Genomic DNA, 14,342 nt, shown 5'->3' with positions numbered 1-14,342 from the left:
ATTAGCATAGGTCACAACAATATTCAAGAAAGTTAGTAGGAGTAATCCACTAAATTACACGCCCATATCGTTAACGTCGATATACAGCAGGATTTTAGAACATATATTGTGTTCGAACATTATGAATTACCTCGAAGAAAACGGTCTATTGACACACAATCAACATGGGTTTAGAAAACATCGTTCCTGTGAAACAATACTATCTCTTTATTCACATGAAGTGTTGAGTGCTACTGACAAGGGATTTCAGATCGATTCCGTATTTCTGGATTTCCGGAAGGTTTTTGACACTGTACCACACGAGCGGCTCGTAGTGAAATTGCGTGCTTATGGAATATCGTCTCAGTTATGTGACTGGATTTGTTATTTCCTGTCAGAGAGGTCACATTTCGCAGTAATTGATGGAAAGTCATCGAGTGAAACAGAAGTGATTTCTGGCGTTCCCCAAGATAGTGTTATAGGCCCTTTGCTGTTCCTTATCTATATTAACGATATTGGGGACAATATGAGCAGCCGTCTTCGTTGTTTGCAGATGACGTTGTCGTTTATCGACTAATAAAGTCATCAGAAGACCAAAACAAACTGCAAAACAATTTAGAAAAGATATCTGAATGGTGCGAAAAGTGGCCTAAATAACGAAAAGTGTGAGGTCATCCACATGAGTGCTAAAAGGAACTCGTTAAACTTAGGTTACACGATAAATCAGTCTAACCTAAAAGCCGCAAATTCAACTAAATAACTAGGTATTAAAATTATGGACAACTTAAATTGGAAGGAACGCATATAAAATGTTGTGGGGAAGGCTAACCAAAGACTGCGCGTTTTATTGGCAGGACACTTAGAAAATGTAACAGACCTACGAAGCAGACTGCCTACAATACACTTCTCCGTTCTCTTTTAGAAAACTGCTGCGCAGTGTGGGATCCTTACCAGATAGGACTGACGGAGTACATCGAAAAAAATCGAAGAAGTGCAGCACTTTTTGTACTATCGCGAAATATGGGAGAGCGTGTCACAGAAATGATACAGGATTTGGGCTGGACAACATTAAAAGAAAGGCGTATCTCGTTGCGACGGAATCTTCTCACGAAATTCCAATCACCAACTTTCTCCTCGGAATGCGAAAATATTTTGTTGACACCGACCTACATTGGGAGGAACGATCACCACGATAAAATAAGGGAAATCAGAGCTCGTACGGAAAGATATAGGTGTTCATTCTTTCCGCACGCTATACGAGATTGGAATAATAGAGAATTGTGAAGGTGGTTCGATGAACCCTCTGCCAGGCACTTAAATGTGATTTGCAGAGTATCCATGTAGATATAGATGTAGCTCGTGCAGCCAGAGCCACCATGACACAGGCGCGAACCCGGCCCTTTAAACAATGTGGCTTTGGGGATTCAAACTCACATTTAGTGCTGCTGACATTCTGTCTACGTCAGCAGAACCAGAGAGAATGTCGGTATAGTGAGTTTCAGTGAAGCCATGACGAACTGATCAATAATGCTCAGCTTTCTACCCACTTTCAGACACTGACGCTGGGATGCAACGAGCTTGACGCAAACTGTAGCTATGGTATGCCATTGCTATGTAGTGGGACATCACGGATTATTAGAAGATTGGTGTGCTGCCAGCCCTCTTCCCACAGAGCATCATTCGTAGAAGACCTGCTGGCTGTCATCTGCCCAATGTCTAGGCGTGGCGCGTATCCGCAGACCTTAGACCACTCTAGAACTTCAGCTGTGAAGGACCACACTGTACCGCCAACTGTATGGAGTGGGCGACGGCTGCTTGCGTGATAACACATCATTCACGGCACACTGACCTGCAACTCCGACGTCATGATTCGCTGACGAGATGCCTAAGTGGTTCTTCATAGCAGACGATGAGACCTGGCCGCTGTACAACGCTTTTAGGATGCTTTATTAATCTCCATGCTCAACCTAGCGAATAAATATTATTATAGATACCACTGTGTTACTGAGGCTTCCGGGCGTTTCTCCCAACCACTCTCTCACACAGCGTGCTCAGCCCCTGTACTCAAAGCGACCACAGCTTCCTGGGCAGAACAGTACTGATACAAGTAATTACAGTATATCTTTCCCTCAAGAGTGCTAGACCAACAAGGTAAGAAGACGTCTGTGAAGTCTGGGAAGTGGGAGACAGGTACTGGCGTAAATAAATCTGGATGGATCAGTCAGTATGAGCAATGCCCGAAAGAAGCAAGATACCACGTTCGAGTACCGGTCGAGCAGAGAGTTTTAATCTGGCAGCAAGTTCCCACACACATTTATTGCAGACATCATTACTCTAGAAATCCATTAGTAGCACCCTCCACTTCCCTATCCATGCAGCCACTGTATCAGTGATAATCGTGAAATTCTGACCAATGCTAACGGAATATCACGGAACGCAAGGATCGAAAGACTAACTATTGATGCCTAAGTTTGTAGCGCTTTTCCGTAAGTGTAAGAAACTAAACATATACATGTAAAAGAGACATTGGTCCTCAGTAGTATTTTCTCGAGTATTTACAACTGTCTGCCAACAAACGGGTAACTTTTCGATTCCAAAAATGTAGAAAACGCGTGGTTTTGAGGTGAAGAACTCGTTGAGTATTTTGGGAGCGCGTTTTCATTCTGAAAGAAAGTGCCACGAAGATTATTCGACAGAGAGCAGAAAAGTAGAAAATCTGAGAGCGCAAGCTCAAGTGAAAGGGTGGAAGCGAACTGACTTCCAAATTCCTCTCGTGTATAACATTTTTTGTCAGTATAGCAGAATACGCGTGGGCATTATCTTGCAGTTGCATTTCTTCACGCGGTTTTTCTGGTCGTTGGTTTTTGATTACGTCTGCAAGACGTCGCAGTTGTTGACAATAAATGAAAGAAATGAAACTTCCTGACAGATTGAAACTGTGTGCCGGACCGAGACTCGAACTCTGGACCTTTGCCTTTCGCGGGCAAGTGGTCTACCAACTGATCCACCCTAGCACGACTCACGACCCGTCCTCATAGCTTCAATTCTGCCAGTACCTCGTCTCCTACCTTCCAAACTTCACAGGTTCGCAGAAGAGCTTCTGTGAAGTTTGGAAGGTGGGAGACGAGGTACTGGCAGAATTGAAGCTGTGAGGAGCGGTCGTGAGTCGTGATAGGGTGGCTCAGTTGGTAGAGCACTTGCCCGCGAAAGGCAAAGGTCCCGAGGTCGAGTCTCGATCCGGCACACAGTTTTAATCTGTCAGGAAGTTTCATATCAGCGCACACTCCACTGCAGAGTGAAAATCTCGTTCCGGAATGTAAAGAATGATAGTTACACTTCGGGAAACCAGTTCGCAGTACGCCACACCGTCGCTGTTCCACCAGATGCATAACACCTTCTGCGATTGCGTATAGGTCTTTGTATGGGGAGTAGCTGCTTTCTGTGGGCTCAATCACTCCTTTAATTTTCTTACGTTAGCATAAATGCACTATATCTCGTCACCAGAAATGATACAGGATAGGAATGGTCGGCATTGTCCACGAGCCAACTGATGACGAGCAAGGAGAGGTGCACATTTGGCCAACCGCAAATTTTTGTGATTTGGGCTTAGAGCATGCGGTGTCCATACGCCCGATTTTTCAGCCTTCCCCGTTGCCTGCAAGAGTCGCACGATGGTGAAATGATCACAGTACATCACATCTGCCAGTTACCGAGTACACTGACATGGATAAATGTGGGATCAAGCGCATAAGCGATCTTCATCAAAGTGTGAAAGTCTTCATGAATGTGTAGAGCCACAGATGTCAAAGCGATCCTCTTTAAAGCAAGAAAACCATTTTCTTGCCGCGTTCGGTCCAGTGGGATGATACCCGCACGCGGCGCAAATGTCTGTGTCAGCCTCCGCTGCTGTCGCCCCCCTACTGAACTCAAACAGGTGCATAAGTAGTAAATGTTCCGATTTCTCAACTTCGCACTCCATTTTCTAGCGTCCACATCTCCACTCAGTATCTGCAAATGGACAAATGGCAATATAGCAACTGTTAATTACAAATAAGAAATGACAATCGATAAATGGACCCATAGCGAGTGGTGTACCAACATGAAAAACAAAAACGCTACGATCTCAAGCACCAACCTAATACAATTGAAACGACCCCTTTGAAAAATTAATACATGACTGAGCTTAAACTGACACACAATATTTTTAGCGCAACGCAATCTGACTTTCAAAAATCCCTACAAAAGAAAGGCCCTGATTAACATTAACCTATACCTTTCACAAATCACTTACCTCACAAAAATCTTCATTACTCGAACTACTGCAATACAGCGAGCGCCACTACTGCCAGCTAAATCCGCCATTTCTCTCCCCACATCCACCACTGCTGGCGGCTCACCTCCAACTGCGCAACGCTACGCGCTGTTAACAGCCAACTGCCCAACAGTACAATGGCAGACAACAATGCAAACTAGCCACAGACTGCACACAGCACAGCCAGTGATATTTATACAGAGCGCTACGTAACGTTGCCAATAAGAAAACATAAACAGCCTACTTACATAATACCGTCGCTGTAAAATTGGGACACATGTTGGTAGGCGTTTCTGCTTTATGCACGAGGCATTATATTAATCCTCACAATGCGATTTCTGAATGACAAACTCCCTGTGAAATCTGTAGTTATGTTCGATATACACATGGCGTTACTGTTACCTACTGTGCGTGGTTCTGTTGAAATGCGTATCATTTGTATGTTCGAGCACGCCAATTTGACGTACGCCACTGTTATCATGTTGCAAAGGATATTTTCCAGCGTCGTAATTATCAAGTAAAGAGTACTACGAAAGCCGGGATGTCCTTTTAACGGTCGCATCCTCGAGCAGAGAATCACCTGCCGGCAGCAGACGGCGGACCCCGCCGGCGTGCCACCCCCTCCCTCTCCCCTGTACGGGGACGCCTGGCGCGCCCTTCCACAATAAATCGGACGGCGGCATCGCATAGCAGTGCTTGGCTCCGCGCCGCGCCGCGCCGAACGTTCCTTCTGCAGCCTGCAGGCCTGTCCTCTTCGCCTTCCTCCTCCCTATCCTTCCTACCCGCTCCTCCTTCTTCTGCTTTGCCGTGCAGGACTGCCACCGTAATTGGATTTGCCGTCTCGGCTTGTTTTCGTCGGCGCCCGCCACGGCTCTCCGCTCGCTCAGAATTCAATAGGTGTTAAATCACTGCCAGCACTTAGATCACTAACTCGGCTCCCTTCTGACCTGACTCCTTCCTCGGATCGCCTTCCAGTGAAGACCTTGGAAGACGGGAAATTGTGTAACATTAGCCTCTTCCTGCCCTCCCCTCGAAGCGACCCTTTCCCAGTAGCACATACCGCCCAGAAAAGGGGAATTAGGTGAGTGAAGGACCCACCGAAATCGAAATCAACTATATAGCTTATGGGTCACTGACGAAGGAAGCTCAGTTCAATACAGTAATAAAAGAGCTTTCCTTTACAGCATAACAGTTCGTGTGAAATGGTGAACTCCAAGTACTTGGAATGTATCGTCCATTGAAATACAATTACTGCTTTATTTTTATGTAAATCAGAACAGAATCTCACTAACTTTAGGAATCCGACAAAATCGCAGGGGTATAACCATTCCGAAGCACTTTTATTGACTGCCATATTATTGTCTCATTTGCCCGAGTTCCAATGAGACGCTGCTTATTTTCTTAACGAAACCGCCGTGTGAATTTTATGTAACGTGTCTACACAATATTGGCCTGTATAACAGGCCAAGACGCCGATAACGTCACCGTTGAGCGCCCGTAAGCACCAAACTAAACCAACCTGACCAAGATTTACACGAAACTTTTTAGTTTGCGGAAACATAAGTTAGCATTATAATTTCAGATACAGTTGCACCTACGTTGTGATATGAAGTATCTGATACATGTTTTTCCATTACTACCCAATGTATTAGCTCTCTGACAAAGCTCTGTCTTTCTTAAAGCTTGTCCAATACTTGTTGATAATTTTACATACTTCTAGGTTACGTTACGAAAATTAGCTTTCCTCTAACTGTCACTGCAAAGACATAAAATACAACTTTTTCCGGCTTTATAAATTCAGTGAGATACCTTTCACAAGAGATGCCACTTACATTTGGATAATTTACCAACTTAAATTATTAAAGCTTATGAGTTAGAATACTATTTTTAAAAATGTGTAAATTACCCTCACGTTACCATAAAGGTCGTTCATTTCGAGCATATTTCTAAAAGCTTTTCACTTACAAATAAAATAGCTTTATATCCGTCTGTCTTAAATCTTAAAACTGAAAATGATTGTATCGCTAATTTGATTGATCAAATGTTCTGCATGCTTCTAGAAGAAAATGTAGTTCATATACACTCTAAAACACGCAAGATGTGTGAAATTGCTCACTTGTAGTACTGCAGTTAGATGTTCACTTCACGACACTTTTTACTGTGAAGCTGGTGGAACAATGAGAATTATATATTAATTCTTTCTGTGAATAGTGTAACATACTATATGTGGAAATATTTCCGAATTTCTGCTTCTGGAATTTCGCGAGGTGGAAATAAAAAACGTTTATATCAGTATAATGAAATTAGACCTTCGGTCTGGTCTGAAATAACACACAAACCACCTTTATTTTCAGCAAGATTATGGAATGGAAACTACGCGTGGCCCTGACGCAACTTCCGGTTAAGTAATATCAAAAGTATGTCATGTCTATCCGTTAGAACTTTACTACAGGTATTGCAATAATACACTAGACTGCAAAAGATCGAAATTTTAGAGTAAGAAAATAACTAAGACAGGAAATTATACCTGCAACAGAAATCGCTCTCTAATTATCGTATCATACTTTCTATGGGTTCAGCTAATAATCCCCTGCCTTTATCACTAGTGTGTCCTGTTCATAATTTCCACATTACAGAGAAACTTTATACAAACTTCCTCTAGGAATTTGTATGTTCAGTTGAGGTGGATGACACTAGTTAGGCTAAATATAACTGATTATTTAAGAGATCAAATGTCACTTTAATGTAATGACATATTGATTAATAACTCCACTCTAATTGTATAAAGCACTTGAAAATCAGCTGAGAAGCAATTTGGCACGACGAAAGGCAAAGGACTCTCGTATCCTGCTTATAATTATCACGTCAGTTCCCTATATGTACAACTCAATTAACCAAATTTTATAGTCCTGTACGTGTTTTGTCTGTACTGTTCGCAAGTTCTGCAGCTGCTGTTGTACATGACTGAACATTTTTCTGGTTTCAAGGCTGTTCTGCTTTCAGTCTTTCGAATTGTCGGTCACACATCATTGAGAGTATGAACACATATTTCCTTCGCAGAAAAATGTCGAAGGAAACGTTTTTTCATATTTTAAGTGACGTTTGAGAGATAATTCGGAAGACTAGAAGCAGAACAGCAGCTTTAAAAGCAGCAAGGTGAGCACTCATGTAGAATAGCAGTACAAACGTTGCCACTGATGATTCAGGGCAAGAAATAAAGGCGAAACGCATATGAAATCATAAAATTGGTTTATTCAGCTGCAAATAGACTGAACTAATATGACAATTATCTACATGACGTTAGAAGAAACTCCGAACGACGTGACAGCAGAAGTTTGCAGAATACTTAGAAAACACGGAACACAATATTATCAGTCCTGTGTGGAGTGAGCGCTAGATCTCAAAAGGCAGCTAATCTCCCTTTTGCGAAAACATCACAGAAAGAAAAACAGTTCTTCTCACTCACCAGAACAGCACTCTACGGTGAAGTCACTTTTGTATAAAAATAAACGCTGAAAGAAAAACAAATACTGAGTATGATGCAATTAGGCAACCAGCTGTATCGGTGCAAAGCAGTTTTGAAGTTACAGATGAAATATAAGGAGCAATCAAATAAAACGTAGATGGATAAAAAGGTAAGTGAACTGTCTATTGTTTCAAAAGTGATCGCCATAACTGTTAATACCGGTACATTTATCCGACAGTGAGACAAGACGGCCAGTGTTTTCATGGACAAATGTTATGGTTGCCTACGAAATTATGATTATACCCAGGTGTGCATCTCTTCGTCTGAAGCAAATCGACAGCCACAAATGTCTTTCTTCAGGGCTCCAGAAATATGGAAATCGCGTGGCGAGAGACAGCATGGATGATGATGATGTTTGGTTTGTGGGACTCTCAACTGCGCGGTTATCAGCGCCAGTACAAATTCCCAACCACTGCCCAATCCAATCTCGCCACTTTCAAAATGTTGATGAAATGATGAGGACAACACAAACACCCAGCCATCTCCAGGGGGGACAGTACGGAGGATGTGTAGAGGCTTCCTAGAGAAACTTCTGTAGCGTAGTCGGAACTGTCTTGGTGACATGTGGGCCACGAAGACTAAACAATTTGTTTTATCTTTGACCCAGATGACGCGTGTACACACTGTGGTGTTTAGAACTGCACGTTTTGTGAGCACTGTCCATCCTATTAGATCGAAGTATGTTTTCTTTTAATATATTGTATTATTAAAACTGGAACACAGAAATGAATGTATATATGCACTTTAATCGTCAACATGCGAGAAATGAAGTCGCTTTTTGTAAATAAATCTTTAATCTGCTATTACGCAGTGTGTCAGACTTTAACATCTTTTGCAACTCTAGAGCGGGCGTTCACATGCTGAAGTTAAACGTTAGACGTTATTTACTGACTGCTCAGCAGGCAGTTAGTGCTGCCATATTTGATTTGTCAGCTGTGGCACTGTGTGATAATGGATATGACCACACAGCAGACGGAAGGATATATTTCTGCACCTGCAGCTCTTCCACATGGTGCAACCCAACTCGAGATTCACTTCCATACACGTCACTGCCATGTGGGAGAGGTGTCTGTTATTCGATGACAAAGTCGCATTTGATATCCTCTGAATGGTTTATAGTACAGTTCATCTCCCCTGATACGCTTTCCACTCAGACGTCGCGGTGGTAGCATCGTGTGTTTTACACACGCCCAGTTCCACGAGATCGTAATACTATTCACGAGGCGGACTATTCATACTTGTTCAAACACAGTGAATTAATCAAGCGGCGCCCTTTGGTCGTCTAGTGGCTCAGCAATCTCTTGCGCAAAGTTTATCGCTGGCATGTACCGCTGCATCACGTTAGCCTCCTACGCAGCTCATTACAGTACGCCTAACATGACCGTCCAAGGGCACTGCTCAATTCCTGCACGCGCTATCCCTCCGTAATTATAATCATTTGCATGCCACAGCCTGCTCTGAATGTCTTGTACGATGGAAGTCATCAGTATGCTTCTTGAGTGATCTCCATATTTACTCAGTTAGTAGAGGACCAATGAACACACGGTACTTTAAAGAATCAATTTTCCACTTACAACACAACTTAAAACGCCTGATTACTTCATGAAAGGGATAATGTGTTACACAGTTTCAGTGTATTCGGAATAAGAGGCAATCAGTTACAAAATACAGGTTCACTAAACCCTGAACACGGTTTCGACGCCAGCCTGGGTGGCAGAGCGGTTCTAGGCGCTACGGCCTGGAATCGCGCGACCACTATTGTCGCAGGTTCGAATCCTGCCTCGGGCATGGATGTGTGTGATATCCTTAGGTTAGTTAGGTTAACGTAGTTCTAAGTTCTAGGGGACTGATGATCTCAGAAGTTAAGTCCCATAGTGCTCAGTGCCATATTTTTAAATGGTTTCGACAGTTTTAAAACCATATTCTTAAGAAGATTTAAGATGTAAAATCACATTATCTATAGTCAATGTGGATATCGTTGACTCTGTCTAGTACATATCATCAACTTAGTCACTATGTAAATACATTATATTAAAGTAGTAGCCGTCTGCTGAAGGACTTCATCTTAAAACCTCTAAAAAGGTGAAGCTGCTTGTCTGTTATTTTAAATGCACTGAAGCTCATGCATACACATTTGTTGTAGCGCAGCCGTGTTCCAAATCTTGAAATTTGTTACATATCTTACGTTAACCATGAAAATGAGAGGAAGAGTATAAAAGGTTTGAAATTATGCTTCCAGTTAGTAGCTGTGTTCTCTCATAATGAAACAGAGGATGCATATAGTCTGGGTAATTGGCACTGATTTTAAACAAAAGCAAGTTTTTCGCCCGTCTCAGTGTTTATGCCATCATATCTTCTGAATCAGTGTGGTACAATAATATAATTCTGCGAGTATTTGCAGTGGTGCATGTGGATACGTTTGCAAAGTGTGGTATGAGTAGCCTTGGTAATAAAGAAGCAATAAATTAAAACGTCATGTTTGACGATGAAATTTTACTGCATGAAAAGCGAAAATTTTGTAAGCGATAATACATGTTCCATTCTTAGTTCTGTGTGTGTGAGTGTGTGAGAGGTGAGGGGGGGGGGGGGTCAGAGAGGGAAATTTCATAATTGTTACAAATTATGTGTAAAGTTTGTTGGAGTAGCTAAGTACTGTGGTTCTCAGATACTGGATGAAGGAAGTCCGAGTATTTTCGCGTCATCAGTTACACTGCCTCAAGAGAAACACACAGTTTGTAAGAGTGCTGCTTGACTTATTGTGTTAAACATTTAACATGAGATCATACCTGTTAATGAGTAGGTTACCGCAGCATTTTAAATTTATAAATTCGGCCAATAACCCCGTGAAGTATCAAAAATCCAATTTTTGTTTCTACATCTACATCTACATTTACATGTTACTCTGCAATTCACATTTAAGTGCTTGGCAGATGGTTAATCGAACCACAATCATACTATCTCTCTACCATTCCACTCCCGAACAGCGCGCGGGGAAAACGAACACCTAAACCTTTCTGTTCGAGCTCTGATTGCTCTTATTTTATTTTGATGATAATTCCTACCTATGTAGGTTGGGCTCAACAAAATACTTTCGCATTTGGAAGAGAAAGTTGGTGACTGAAATTTCGTAAGTAGATCTCGCCGCGACGAAAAACTTCTTTGCTTTAATGACTTCCATCCCAACTCGCGTATCATATCTGCCACACTCTCTCCCCTATTACGGGATAATACAAAACGAGCTGCCCTTTTTTGCACCCTTTCGATGTCCTCCGTCAATCCCACCTGGTAAGGTGGGATTGACGGAGGACCAACGAGTGTACTGTAAGCTGTCTCTTTAGTGAACTTGTTGCATCTTCTAAGTGTACTGCCATTGAAACGCAACCGTTGGCTCGCCTTCCCCACAATGTTATCTATGTGGTCTTTCCAACTGAAGTTGTTCGTAATTTTAACACCCAGGTACTTAGTTGAATTGACAGCCTTGAGAATTGTACTATTTATCGAGTAATTAAAATTGCGATTTCTTTTGGAACTCAGGTGGATTACCTCACACTTTTCGATATTTAACGTCAACTGCCACCTGCCACACCATACAGCAATTTTTCTAAATCGCTTTGCAACTGATACTGGTCTTCGGATGACCTTACTGGACGGTAAATTACAGCATCATCTGCGAACAACCTAAGAGAACTGCTCAGATTGTCATCCAGGTCATTTATATAGATCAGGAAGAGCAGAGATCCTAGGACGCTTCCCTGGGGAACACCTGATATCACTTCAGTTTTACTCAATGATTTGCCGTCTATTACTACGAACTGCGGCCTTCCTGACAGGAAATTACGAATCCAGTCGCACAACTGAGACGATACCCCATAGGCCCGCAGCTTGATTAGAAGTCGCTTGTAAGGAACGGTGTCAAAAGCTTTCTGGAAATCTAGAAATACGGAATCAACTTGAGATCCCCTGTCGATAGCGGCCATTACTTCGTGCGAATAAAGAGGTAGCTGCGTTGCGCAAGAACGATGTTTTCTGAAACCATGCTGATTACGTATCAATAGATCGTTCCCTTCGAGGTGATTCATAATGTTTGAATACAGTATCAGCTCCAAAACCCTACTGCAAACCGACATCAATGATATAGGTCTGTAGTTCGATGGATTACTCCTACTACCCTTCTTAAACACTGGTGCGACCTGCGCAATTTTCCAATCTGTAGTTACAGATCTATCGTTGAGCGAGAGGTTGTATATAATTGCTAAGTAGGGAGCTATTGTATCAGCGTAATGTTGAAGGAACCTAATCGGTATACAATCTGGACCTGAAGACATGCCCGTATCAAGCGATTTGAGTTGCTTCGCAACCCTTAAGGTATCTACTTCTAAGAAACTCATGCTAGCAGCTGTTCGTGTTTCATGTTCTGGAATATTCCATTCGTCTTCCCTGGTGAAGGAATTTCGGAAAACTGCGTTCAATAACTCCGCTTTAGCGGCACAGTCGTCGGTAACAGTACCATCGGCACTGCGCAGCGAAGGTATTGATTGCGTCTTGCCGCTTGTGTAGTTTACATACGACCAGAATTTCTTCGGATTTTCTACCAAATTTCGAGACAATGTTTCGTTGTGGAACCTATTAAAGACATCTCGCATTGAAGTTCGTGCCAAATTTCGCTTGTGTGTAAATTTTAGCCAATCTTCGGGATTTCGCGTTTTTCTGAACTTCGCATGCTTTTTCCGTTGCCCCTGCAACAGCGTTCGGACTATGAATCTCTCAATTGCTGTTGGTACTATAGCTTTGAATTTGAGCCACATCTCGTCTACATTTGCATAGTCATTTCGGAAGGAATGGAGATTGTCTCTTAGGAAGGCTTCTAGTGACACTTTATCCGCTATTTTAAATAAAATTATTTTGCGTTTGTTTCTGGTGGATTTGGAAGAAACGGTATTGAGCCTAGCTACAACGACCTTGTGATCACTAATCCCCGTATCAGTCCTGATGCTCTCTATTAGCTCTGGATTGTTTGTGGCTAAGAGGTCAAGTGTGTTTTCGCAACCATTTACAATTCGCGTGGGTTCATGGACTAACTGCTCGAAATAATTTTCGGAGAAAGCATTTAGGAGAAACTCGAAAGATGTTTCCTGCCTACCACCGGTTTTGAACAAGTATTTTTGCCAACATATCGAGGGCAGGTTGAAGTCCCCACCAACTATAACCGTATGAGTAGGATATTTATTTGTTACGAGACTCAAATGTTCTCTGAACTGTTGAGCAACTAGATCATCGGAGTCTGGGGGTCGGTAGAAGGAGCCAATTACTAACTTAGTTCGGCTGTTAAGTATAACCTCCACCCATACAATGCGCGCAGAGTATCTGCTTCGACTTCACTACAAGATAAACCGCTACTGACAGACTCAAACACTCCACCACCATTTCTGCCTAATCTATCATTCCTGAACACCGTCCGAGACTTCGTAAAATTGCTGCAGAATTTATTTCAGGCTTTAGCCAGCTTTCTGTACCTGTAACGATTTCAGCTTCTATGCTTTCTATTAGCGCTTGAAGCTCAGCGACTTTCCCAGCACAACTACAACAATTTACAACTACAATTCCGACTGTTCCTTGATCTAAGCACGTCCTGTATTTGCCATGCACCCTTTGAGATTGCAGCCCACCCCGTACTTTCCCGAGGCCTTCTAACCTTGAAAGGCAGCTGGTATCGGTATCCGGTATAGTCGCTCAGTAATACAGATGTAGAAAAAGTTTCTATTCTTCTGGTTTGATATTCCTGTTATCTTTACGTTCTAATTTTAATACATGGAAGAGATGTGTCTGGCAAACTCTTCAACCGTTGGATTAGTGTGGAGACCGTTCTTGCCACCTGTCAATTGAAATGTACCTACTCTGATTTAAATATTAGGCTTGGGCACTGAAATTATTTCTTTCAAACAGATTAGTGTTGGTTAGTCCCGAGCCCAAACCTGTTCTTCTTGATTTCAGCAATTACATTGCTCTACGTACAGTCACTACGTTTAATACTTATGTACGAAGAGCATCTGAAGTTCTCTTATAGAGACCTCCAAGAAACATATAGACGTTATACACATACGATTCGCCACCTATATATCTTCTGTGGGTCGCGCTTTATTTACAGCACTACAAAAACATATCAGGGTGACGGAAAAAGAGTAGCATACAGTACTTTTCAGACGACTACGTAGTACAACCATCTCTGCGTCCCATATACTGGTAAAAGATAAATGGGACAAGGGATTAACTGTGCTTAATGTAAAGCAAAAATAGTGGCTCCAAAGTATATGGAATAATAGATATCTTCTTTTACCAATATATCAATACGCACAGGAGCTCTTTTATATTCAGGACAAGCGTGGGCTGAAACTGTGGTATTTTACACGATTGTGTGACATTGCTTCTCGGATTAAATAATTATGGAATATTGAATAATTTAATTTCAATGGTAGAGGAATGTCACTGTCTATTAAACTGTCACCTAAAATGTCACTTCTCTGGCAC

The sequence above is a fragment of the Schistocerca cancellata genome, chromosome 3 (genome assembly GCF_023864275.1).
Source record: "Schistocerca cancellata isolate TAMUIC-IGC-003103 chromosome 3, iqSchCanc2.1, whole genome shotgun sequence".
NCBI classification, from domain to species: domain Eukaryota; kingdom Metazoa; phylum Arthropoda; class Insecta; order Orthoptera; family Acrididae; genus Schistocerca; species Schistocerca cancellata.
This window is presented reverse-complemented; position numbering follows the sequence as displayed.